A 12,476-nucleotide genomic window follows, 5' to 3' on the forward strand; every position below is an offset into this window, starting at 1 on the left:
TTGCTAGCGAAATTGAGGATCGCTGAGGCAGAGTTAGCAGCGGAACGTTTGAAGAGTGAATGTTTCAAGAGAGCTAACAATGTTCCTGCCTCACCGATTGCTCAACGAGTAATGTTTAGCACTGAGGGAGACAGTGAACTGGGGTGTTCCGGTACGCCGAAAGATGTGAGGGGTGGAACCCATTCACTGGGCGCGCGTAGTCCTCCTGTTTCGCGGGATCGGGCATGATCTGAGTCATTCGGGACAGGCGAAGAGATGATAGTAGCGCGCGTTCCTTCGTGGGCGCTTAGATTTCCTGTAACCGGGGAGCAGGATAGTGAAGCATCCCGCGTAGAAAGCTTCACCGAAATGAAGATGGAGGTGAAGGAAGGTGTTACGCGCGAGGCTGCATTTGGAAATGACAGGCAGTCAGAGGTGAATGAGAGTGTGCGCATGCCCGTGATGAAGCTGATGGCAAGAGAGAAAGGCTCCGCTGCGTCGCATGTTAGTGTTCATGTTGCCGATGAGCCCCTCGCTACTCCTTGCGTCACAAAATGGTGTGTGGTAGACAACGGCGCTTCGTGCGTGAACGGTGGTTCGGTAGCGGCCGAACACGAGGGTTCCCACAGAAAGGAGCGGAAGGACAATGAAGTTCTTAAATCAGCCGTTCTGAAGGGGCCGGGGCTGGCTTCAGGCGAGCGTGAGCCCGTTGTCGCAGCGTGCGGAGACGCAGAATATTCCGGGAGCGTGGCCGAGCGGCCAAGAGCTTTGCAGGATGCAGCAGCCCGGGAATCGCGCGAGGAATCCGATGCATTTGGTGTCGCGCACACTGCATCTTTTGTTTCTGGAGATCCACAAATGTCATGTCGCGAAAATGTGATCGCCATGGGGAGCTCCAACGAATTGAAGGAGGAAAGTGTAAATCAGTGTACGGCTGCTCATGTAATGCAGCCGCAGGCAGTTTCAGGTAGGACTGCAGGCGTAGCTGAACCGACAGTCAGTGTCAGCGGTAATGTGACCGCTAAGCAGCCCTCTGCTGCTTACGCTAACCAACGGTGCGTTGGGCAGCACGGCGCTCCGAGCTCAGGATTGGCTGAACTGGGGTGTTCGGACAAAGAAGGGAGGAAGTGTCAGCCAGCTTCACCGCAGTGCAGCGTGGCTGCAACGCAGGCCGGCGAGGCAGAAGCGGTTCCTTCTCGAGCGAGGAAGCGGGGAGGAGAGGGGCCCCTGTTACTGTAGTGCGACGGGGTGAGCCGCATGGCAAGGGGGTTTTCAGACGACGACGGCCGGTGCGTACCACCTGCTAAAGGCCGCTCGCTCTGATTGAGCTAGATGAGGATTGTGCCTATTTTGTCATGGTGACCTGCAGCCAGGGTCAAGGGGCACTGGCCGTGCTGATTGTTGTGTCGTCAAACTGAAGGAACGATGGTGCACGTGCCAAAAGTGTGTGTGGTGTGTGTTTCGTGTGTGAAACATTCCTGAAGTTATGTTTCACAGTGGTGGTGGAGGTGTCGGGCGCTTCGACGCACGAACTGGCAGGGGCCCTGGGGCGAGCAGCGCACAAATGAAATGCACGTGTCGCGCGGCGCCTTGAGACGCCGCGCATATCGAACGCCTGCGCGCACCGGATCTCTTAACCACCACCACATGCGATGGCCACCGACGGAGACAACTGGCTTTTCCTTCTTCCCCGGCCGTCAGCGTCAGGAGGAAGGGAAGATGAAGACAGGAGACGCGGTCCGGGCACAGGAGAGCTCGGGCCGTCGTCTTCGAGCTCCGCCTGAGCACTGTTTTTTAGCCGCCCGCCGGGCTGTAAATAAATGTACAGTTTTGATCGGAGGCTGAGTTTGTCGGTTGGAGATACCCGGGGTGAGATCCTCAGCGCTGCAGCGGCTTGGAGGAGAAGCCCCGGGGAAAAGAACATCCAAGAAGATAACTCCAACGATCGCGAAAGAACCCTTGGGGGGCAGAGGTAAAAAGCTTTACTTTAAAAGCAGATAAACTTTTCTTCTCATCACATTTTAAAGTATCAATCACTTCTTCAGAATTTCTAATCATGTACGGATCTTCGCAACTTCGTTCGTTGAGCCTCTCCTGTAAAAAGAGCGCTACTGACTTCTGCCAAGCACCCGTCTCTGATACTGTTACTCCGAGGGGCGTTCCCATTTTGTGTGTTTTGGCTGCAAAAAGTAAATCCAGGCTGCATTTTTTTGAGTCGCTTATGCTATGAGTAAGGCTTGTTAAATTCAATTGCTCGCACGGGTTCTTAGCCCTACGTTTAACCACTCGCAACGAAACCTTGTCGTTACGAGCGAACAGCGCATCTACGGCCTCGGAAGCCTTTCGCTTAAAAACATCGTTGGACAATACGGGCAGAGACACTCCTTTCCGGGGGCACTCGGAGTGTGCTAGGACATCCACTCCTTGTGATACACACATGTCACCTTCGTCCTCAGAAGCCAACCTCGAAACGTCCTTCACCATTCCCAGAAGCTCCGCGGCGCTTTTCTTCGGTTCCATGGCATAGTTTGGACCGAGCTGTAGCACCCGGCGGGCGTGGTCGGGGAGTGCAGCGTTGTCGATGACGTGAACTTGGTTCCCAGACCGCGGGGTCCTGTCTGGCTGTGCTGACCGGAGGAAGCCCACGGTGGTTTGCCACTGCGACTCGGTCGTCCAGTTGATCAGCCGGCAATATTCACGCCACTTGACCCTGGCTGTTGCAGCCTTCTCACGCTGGCTCACACGGACGAACAGACAGTCCCTATATAGACGATCTTGTCTTAGCCATTCGGTCCGCAAGATCCTGCAAATCCTTGTACCGTGCCCTACGGATGGCTGGAAGCCACCGAAGAGGGCTAAAACGTGGGGGGGAGGAATTTCTTCCTGATGCAGAAGGCAAGCGTACGTGCCTGACTTTGAGCGTTGCAAGCCAGCAGAACGAGAAGGGGCGAGTTAAGCGAAGAACACGAGAAAGGGCCCATATAAGTAGCAATAAAGTCTAGTAAAGTACGTTGTTGGGCTAGTTGGTCGATCATTATTAACAGATGTATAGCGCAAAAAAGACGAAGGACAAAGAATGCACGAGGACGAAGCGCTAACTTGCAACTACTGGTTCATTGAAAGAAGCACACATTTATAACAACAGCGTACATGATAACAGACGCTTGTGCAGCTTGTGCAGCTGGGCCTGTGTGTTTTGCCTGCGCACAAGGAAGGAGTGTCTTTGCCCGTATTGCCCAACGATGTTTTTAAGCGAAAGGCTTCCGAGGCCGTAGATGCGCTGTTCGCTCGTAACGACAAGGTTTCGTTGCGAATGGTTAAACGTAGGGCTAAGAACCTGTGCGAGCAATTGAATTTAGCAAGCCTTACTCATAGCATAAGCGACTCAAAAAAATGCAGCCTGGATTTACTTTTTGCAGCCAAAACACACAAAGTGGGAACGCCCCTCAGAGTAACAGTATCAGAGACGGGTGCTTGGCAGAAGTCAGTTGCGCTCTTTTTACAGGAGCGGCTCAACAAACTAAGTTGCGAAGATCCGTACATGATTAAAAATTCTGAAGAAGTGATTGATACTTTAAAATGTAATGAGAAGAAACGTTTATCTGTTTTTTCAGTCGATATTGAGGACCTATTTTACTGGTTGCCTCATGCTGGCATTCTTCGTTGTGTTGAAGATGCCATTGACAGGTATGGCGATGTTGCCTTCCAAAATGCCTCTGGCATCAGTGTAGCTGGTTTTTTAGAACTGTTAGATGTCTATCTTAATAGAACCTACGCGGAATGGGACCATGGCACCTACCTGCAAAGAAAAACACACTAAACTTTTTTACACCCTTTTGGCCAAAACGGGTGTAAGATAATTGAAAAAATGGTGTTGGGAGGCCCTTACACTCTTTTTCTTGAATCTCAACCCCCTTTTTCATAGCTTTACACCCTTTTCGCGTGAAAAAAAAAGGGTGTTGACCAACCTCAACACCCTTTTTTTTGGAAGGGTGTTGAAAAGGTGTGGAAAAGGTGTTCAGCTCATCATTGATTGAGGCCATGCATGCAATATAATTTCAAAAAGACATCCCATTGCACCATCCACCCAACCTCGTCAAAAATGTTCAAAAGCAAAAAAAAAGCTGCCAAATTCAATAAAAAGCAGCGGCAGCACCGACGTTAAAACACGAAAAAATATCAGCCCTTGCTTATTACGACATCGACAGAATAACACTCCCCCTCCCGCTTTTTGTTTTCTACAGCCTTGCACGGAGCACAGCACAACCTTGAACTGTGACATCTGTATCATCATTCCGTCGTTCCCTGTTCCTCTCCTGCCCCACCATTCTCGTCGCTCAGTGGAGTTATAACGTACTAGCAATCACAATTTTATTCCATTCTTATTGTTAGCGACCGTAAATATTGTGTACAACTGCAATAAACAGTCAACCTAGTTTCTCCTGCAGAAACAACGTTGGAGAACAAGGCAGATATCAAAAGAAAACAAAAGTTGAGGAGGGAGGGGACATGAAATCGGGCGCTAAATAAACAGACGCCAAATAATAATACGATTATTTACACTATAACACTGCCAAATTTCATTGCGCAGTGTTATCTTACTATCTGCTGCTTTTTTTAACGTTCAAATGGATCGCCAAAAAACTCAGTTCTCGTTTTGTGTTTGTAAACTTTAAAAATCTGAGCTTCTTTATTATATTACACACAAAAAATAATAAGTTACTGTTATATTCAGTAAAAGAAGCAATTATTTATTGTTGTCGTTTTAATTAGTTTACGCAACCCCCTGCCAATGGCCGACACCCTGAGTACGGCGTGCGGCGGCGCGGCCGTAACAGTTACCTCCTGGAATCGTCCCGTGACCCGTCTCGATTATGATCTGTGGTGTGCCGTCGTGCCGTTAAACAAGCGCAGTTATTAGGGTTAATTGGGTCCCTCGTCGTTTTCGGTTATGGCGGTCGTGTTCGACTTCGCGAAGAAGTATTTGAGAACAACTTTGCCACCTGAAGACGGCTAATTTCGTTTGGCGCTTGCCCCTGAACGTCGCTCGCTCTTCTGCGTTGTTTCCTGCCAGGTAAGCTGTCTCGTCACATTTGCCGCCTTTCTTGTCACTGGATGTCGTGTGTAGCTGTCATCGCCGCTTTAAGGATTCGCTAACAGTAGCACGCGTGTGTGAATTGTTTAACTGAACTGGCTAGGTTGAACCTAAAGGGCTCGTCTCTAGGAAGGCGATGTGCGAAAGAACATTATGGTGCTGGCATTGAGCGCTGAAAGCACTGGCGCTCAGTAACGCAGTGGCGCTCAGTAACTCAGTAACGTTTCCCATTCCGCAGCACTATATTGAACAGCTTCAGAGTTCACCACTGCGAACCACGTCTTACCCGTTGTTTATCAGAACACGGGCGGCTACTCCTCTAAACTGTGCTGCGCAGCGTTTACGGCTTCGCTAATCACCGCTGTCCTTTGTTCCGTTTTGGGAATGGCGAGGGAGAATCGTTTGCGAGCGAATGTGCGCGCCTCGCAAGCTTCGTTGCGTTTGCGGCGAGCCACCTCACCATGTGTACGGTGCCGCTGTACGCGGGCATTGATTTTGGCTGAATGTTGTGTTGCCCGAGTTGTAACATTCGTGCACCCAATAATTTCCATTCTTGCCTGTGTGGTAATCATGTGTCATCCTGTTTTAGACCTCTGGACGGTCTGAGCACATCACGTCCCTCCATTCAACCGGACAAGAGCCACAATCATTGTCAACAGTGTTTGGCCGCCAGAACGTAAATTTTCAAACACAGTTTTGGTAGCACAGTGGGCTATCATACTTGAATATTGTTCCATCACTTGAATATACAAGTTCTCGCCCCCGTAACAATTATTGGTGTTTCATGCATAGCCTAACATGTATCTGCTAAATGGCAACCTTTATTGTTAATTTCGGAAAACTCAAAGTTTCACCCAAAATCATAATGTGGGCGTAGCAGTTAATCACCATGTATACGAATTTCCTGGTGTTAGTCATGTTTACGGTGAAGCCATATTTCTTAGGTGGTGACACAAAAATGTTATTACCTTTGTAGTTTAGTCTTCGATAAAACCTTACGAGTTCTGTTTTCAGCTATTTTTTGGATGTTTATCATGTGAATTGACAGTCCTTGCAGTCCACTTTTTCAAATAGTTATGTAACTGCCTGTACCATCTAAAGAGGCCTGATTGGGGTTCTGAAGGCTGCGATTTACGCACGCTAGTGCTGCCAATAAAGAAACATCCTTCCACAAAGAAAAAGATTTGAAAATGTAAAGTATCAGCGGCATTATTCTTAACTGGAACATGCTAATTCCTAGGCCTGGGGCTTTCCCTGAAAGCACTGTGGATGTTATGAGCGAGGAAACCACTCAAACACATCTGCCAAGGCCGTTGCTGCTACAAGATGCGTGCAAGCATTGAGTCTTCTGAGCAATACATTACACCCTTTTTTTAAACAACCGACGTGCATGCTGAACGTACTCCTGAATGGGCGTGTGCCAGGCGCGTAGCCAGGAATTTTTTTCGGAGGGGGGGGGGGGGGCGTGGTCGACCAAAAGATGGGACGGGGAAATATGCAGGCAAGGCATCTTACGTGTTGTTTTGCTAACGAAGCTTAAAATAACTGACTTTAACATGCGATTTGTGTATGCTCAACGCTAACTGTGAAGCCCACCTTAAGGAGCTTAGGTGTTGATGATAATGATGATCACCTAAATTCCCGTTCGCTGGTCTATGGGCAGACCACGGGCGATTCATTCGTCCGAAGAGCAGGTGGTTAGGCCGACCGGAGCTCGTGAGCGTGATCATGAGTGCGCGCGTGAGTGGTGCGCGGTCCCCGAAGTTCGTCGGGCGGAAGTGGAGGCCAACACTGGGTGTTTACTATCAAGATTCTCGTGTTTTAGATGTTCCTTTAGAAAAGGGACTATTAAGTTTTCTTGTCAGCTATGAAGTACAGTTGAGCACGATTTGAAGGTTATCGCGCCAGCATCGAGCGGCCAAGCGTGCCACCAGCCCACGGTTTCGTTTCGGAACCATGAAAATCGAGATTTCGCACTCTTTGCTCCCTTGTTGGCTGTTCCGTGATACAACAATGGCCTGCACGACTGACTTGCCACCCTTTGGGTTTCAAGCTGTACATTCGTTGTTATCAAGCACAGACTTGGACTTGGTTGCCCTTTATCTATACCGACGATAACGAAACTTGCATGAAATATTTGCTAAAGCTGGTGTTCTTTCTGCTTCGTTTGAAAGAGTAGCTTTCCCGCGACAACCTTCGAATCGCAGTGGATTGTACATGCGGCGCATTCGTATATTATGGCGTTGAAGCTAGCAAACGTGCGTCTTCGTCCTTAAGTAATCGCCTTTTGTTATTTTTTGTGCTAGTAACGTGAGTAGTAAACTTGCGCTAAGCGGAACACCTTATTGCACTGCTGTTGAATGTTGAGCTTGTTGCACGTTTCTTAAATTTCATTATATTTCTATATGTTAAATCGAAACAGACATGGCTTAAGTAAAATTCCGGTTAAGCAAATACAGAATGCTGATTCTAACCAAGAGGGAGGTCAAGGAAACAGTGGAATAGTACCAAAAAAACAAACTCCGCAATAAGGAGAATTGTGTAGTTTTGTTGATGTGGAGGAAATACAAAAAGGGCAGAGCAATGCTATTTATGCAGCAGAAATTATGGATCTGCAATAGTCAATGAAATACGATGTCGGTAGAAAAATAAACATATCAAGGATTGATAGTTGACTGAACAAAATACAGCGATATGCTCTGTCATGTGATTATACTTTGTACCAGTGTAAAGACAAGGAATGACACGCTCCCGACCACATGTAAGCCTATATGAGGCTTTTCCTGCTGTTCTGCCATTCCCCGGCAGTGCTGTTCCGCCAGTGAAACAGTGGGGCTGTTTCGATCGGCTCGCGGCATGTTCTCGGCGCTTGTCGGTGTATTCGGCGCGAAATTCAGCCGGGCTGTATATATTGACAGGTACAGCATCTGGAGCGGGCGCAGGGATCAGACGTTGACATAGCCCTTGTTTTCAGCTTTATATGAGCAAGAATGTCCTTAAAACTGCACGTTCCGCGCCTGTAGCTGACTTCAGGCGGTTTTTCAGGCTGCTTAAACCGCACCCCAGCCTTGGCATAAAACATTATGGGGTGGGGGGGGGGGGGGGGGGGGGGGGGCCTTGCCCTCAATGAGTTTTCAAAGATCTCCACCACCTGAAGGTACTGAAGTGAGATGTAAGCATTGCCTGAAAACCATACCAGATGACGGTACCAAATCATAGTTATGGGTCTTTCTCGCGCCCATTAACGTGTTTTGAACGAAAAAAGTGCCATTTAAAGGTGCCACGTCGTTCCCTGCCGATTTCTGATGCCTGATTAAGTTTGTGGGCTTAGATTTAGCAGCTTGCTCACATGTCTAACGTGTATGTGTGCTTGTTAGGAGTGAAGTCGGTAAAATTTGAAAGGTTTGATTGTAGTTGTGTATAGATTACCTAGATTGTTATCATTCCTAGAAAAGAAAAATTGAGATAACCCTGCCAATTGTTCTGCATTGCTGCATTTTATTATGCTTGTATGATTCGTAGAACCTGCAGGAGTTCAGCTGCTTGTTAAAGGGACACTGAAGTGAATTTGTCAAGCTCCCGTTTTTGCTTGCACTGCGTAGACTGGCCCAACTTAGCACACTTTTCATCGTTTATCCGGTTGACAAATCGGTAAATATTTTACAAAGCGCGAAAGAAGAAAAACTACCATGCGCGGTTTGCGGCGGCCGCACCAACTAAGCTGTGACGTTGGGAGGAGGGGGCACGGTGATTGGACGATGCCCAAGGCTAGCAATCAAACAAGTTTCGGTTTCGGTTCTGTAAAACATGTTTGACATCCGATGGCGTCGTTAGATGGGCATTCTCAATATCCAAGTAATCGTAGTACCGCGCTTCTGCCATGTTGTCGGCTGTAAAATGCATAAGATAAGCCTCCCAGGACGGCTTGGAATCGTAGCATTCACTAGCCGAGGCCTACGCAGTGCATGAACGCCCTCCGCGTCCCCGCAGACGCACAAATGCATGCGCTTTTCCCCCATATTTGGAGCTTGCCTCACTCATGCCTGTATCGTAAAAAGCGTGTTCGCACCAGGCCAAGGGTCTGTTGATTCTGGCCTGTGCCCACTGCCCGCAAGCAGTCGGTGCTTATGGCAACAGCACGCCAACGAGAACTCGCTAGCGTGCCAGTGCCAGGCTGCACGAGTTCTGCGGACTAGTTCGTGGAGCAGTGAACGTTGCGGCCCAAAAAAAGTTGAACTCAGTATTGAAAAAGTTGAAAAAAGTTGAACTCTCCCTCCATCTCTTCTCCAGTGGCTTCGAGAAATAAACGGGGAGATTTGGAAATACCTTCGGCACAGCATTTTTTCTCAAGCTCCACTTTCCACGAGGGATTTCTACACTTTTCCCCTCAATAACGTGAATGTACATCTTCTCGATGTCTTGGTCATGAAAATGCAAATCGCATATTCTTGACTTGCTGGTTAGGCTTTTGTCCGCCCGTGGAATCGCTCTATCCCACGTGGAGCGCAGTCCTTCGTCGCTCGGTGCACAAAAGAAATGCCGCTGTGAGCGGTTTGCGTCATTTCGATAGCCACTCGTGCAGCCGGGCACGCAGCACGTCGGCATGTTTCTCACAAAGATGGGTATGGCACGCACTTTCCCATAATAAACTACACCACCCGACACCACCAAACAGCAATCGCTCACGAACCACACCGCACTTTCGACGAGACGATTCGCTCTTTGCAGCGACGCTAGTGACGCCGCGCGGAATTTGTCCTAAGCCGGGAGACGGTGATCGGCGCACCGCTCGCTCCGGCGGAGGCGGCTGGCGGCACCCGCGCGGCCTCGCAGAAGCGAAGTGAAAACATTAATGTGAAGTACATTAATGGACAGTGCCGTGTAAATAAACGAAAAATATATATGCTAAACGAGCGTTCATATTCTCTCAACTTTCTTGAAGATTAGAAGCTACGGGTAAATGAAAAAGTTGTGGACCTCGTCGGTGTTTGCGGCGAAAAAAAACGCGCAAGTCTTTTGGACCCACCCATGCTAAAGTACCTTGATCGTCTTAGCCGATGCCCATGAAGGGACTTTAACCCACGCGTATGTGGTGCTTAAATTACGGCTACTACAATTAATAGCTAGTGCTTTGCTGTGAGGGCGGCGCTTCTGTAGGCATTTTGTACTCTTGTGATCGTCGTTTTCGGATACTATTTACATTCATTGCCGCATATTGTGTCACCAGATTTCGTCTTATGTGTTGTTGACTCAATTCCACTTCTCTCAAACAAGGGCTGTTCAATCCGCTTGCTTTTAATTTCAATAAAGAAACAAATGAAAACTTTTTGTACGCGAAGGCGAGCAGCAAGTATGGTGGTGCATGTATTGAATAATGACTGAATAGTATATAAATATGGTGAAGCAAGATGTTTTAGCAATAACTTGAGGTCTGGTAGTTCAAATGCGAGTTCCTAAATGTGTTTGGTAACCCCCGTTTTGTTTTGGTAATAAGCATGGACGCACTTGAAAATCTTACCGGAAGTCAAATAAGCGTAACGTAATTTCAGCCAGGAGATTTATCTTAAATTATCACAAGCCAGAAACGCACCTGTAAAGTAATGTCCGTATTTTCATGTACGCTTCAATATCGCACGCCAGTGTATGCTACATGCGTGCGTAACTATGTTGACTTACATTATTTTTCTTCATGTAATGCTAACATATTCGCTTGTTTACTACTTGATGGGACGTAATGGGAGCCTCGCCTTCGAGGTTTTACTGCCCAAAGTAAAAACGAGAATTTACTACACCTATGCAAAACTCCCCAATGCGCACATATCGCGCGCGCATGCATGGTCTTCTGCAGGACACAGGGAAAGAAATTCAAACGGCTGAAATATCGTACACTGCGGTGACGTACACTGCAATGACATCCGAAAACTTAGCTTTCCACATCCTATAGCAGCTTGTTTGCCGAATGAGGGGCGATTATTCTGAAACCACTTCCGTGTGGCCTGAGTCGTGCAAAGCGATTGCGTCTCACGCGGCTCCTTTTACGCTGCATCAGACACCCTGAAATGAATCGAATGTTGTCTCGCATTCAACAACGTATGCATGTGTTCATTTTTCAAGAAAGTAATTGTTTCTAGTCGAACTACGGCGCTTTTAGGCCGCCACTGATGCTGGCGCGCACGTTGCTACGGGTTCCCGATCACCGTCTCGTCCTCCATTACTGTTTTCGGCAGCGCCACCTGTCGGGGCTGGAAAGAGCGGATACTGCCGACACCGCAACCAGACGATGCGACCCAACGTTGATGCGACCGGACGGTAGCCAGGCCTCGGCACCTCGGCTAAGGTGGCTAGCCACCTTACCTCGGCTGCCGCGACGGATCCGCCTGCGACTGCAGCGCCACTGCCTCCCGCGTGAGGTGGCAGTCCCGCGAAACGCGGCGGAGTTTGACAACTGAACCTATCTAGTAACTAGAGTGAACTAGAATATTCTAGTTCACTCTATACACCATTTTCCTTGCTAGAGGTGGGCGCTGCCATTTGCTTTTTCTGACCAGACGCTAGCGCCGTCTATGAAGCGACCGCCGAAACCTCCGCGCTGGGCTGTTAAAGGGACACTGAAGTGATATGTAAACATTGCGGGATTACTTGCGCAAATTGTAGTCCGGAGTCCCCAGACCACGTTACGACCACTCTGGGCGCGTTTACGCGATTTTATTTAGTAGAAAAATTAATTCGAAAATGCTGTCCTCCTCTCTTTACGCTCGCCCATTTTCTGCGGCGTTTTCGTGTGACGTCGAGAGGAGCCGAGCTCGCAATTGGTTGCGCACTGCACGGCTCCCCGACCTTCAGACAGAGTCAGTCGGCCCAGCGTTTCGTCCGCCGGCCGCCGACGGGTCGTCGCAATTCGTTCGCTCAGTTGAAACGAAGCCAGGACACGTTTGTAAATGGAAGAATGGGCCTTTCTTTACTTGGTTAGTTTGTACACTGTATCTAGCTCCAAGTCAAGGTCGCTTCACACAAGCGCACATGCGACGCTTCGCTGACTGGTACGCCAGTAGGAAAATATAAGGCCTCTTGAAGGCGGGAGAAGAGTCAGCGAAGTCAATATAGGTACTAAGAAAATAAAATCAACTGATATTTTTACCGTACAGCGTAAAAATAGGGTGCGGGAAGCACTTTTTTGCGCTTGGCGAACAACCACAGCGGTCAGCAGCACGACTACGCATCTGCGAACGCTTTTCCGTCTACGAAATGCAATTGCTAGACCTGAGCTATTGTGGAAACTCGGGGGACGCTTACTGCACGAGCGCAATACAACAAATAGTCACCTAAGCTGCTTGAAATGCCAAAACTAAATAAAAGTGTAAACTTGGTGTACAATATATACCTTATATTACCAAGGTAGGAA

This window comes from Haemaphysalis longicornis, unplaced genomic scaffold (genome assembly GCF_048455015.1).
Source record: "Haemaphysalis longicornis isolate Haplotype H1 unplaced genomic scaffold, Haemaphysalis longicornis Haplotype H1 scaffold_1, whole genome shotgun sequence".
NCBI classification, from domain to species: Eukaryota; Metazoa; Arthropoda; class Arachnida; order Ixodida; family Ixodidae; genus Haemaphysalis; species Haemaphysalis longicornis.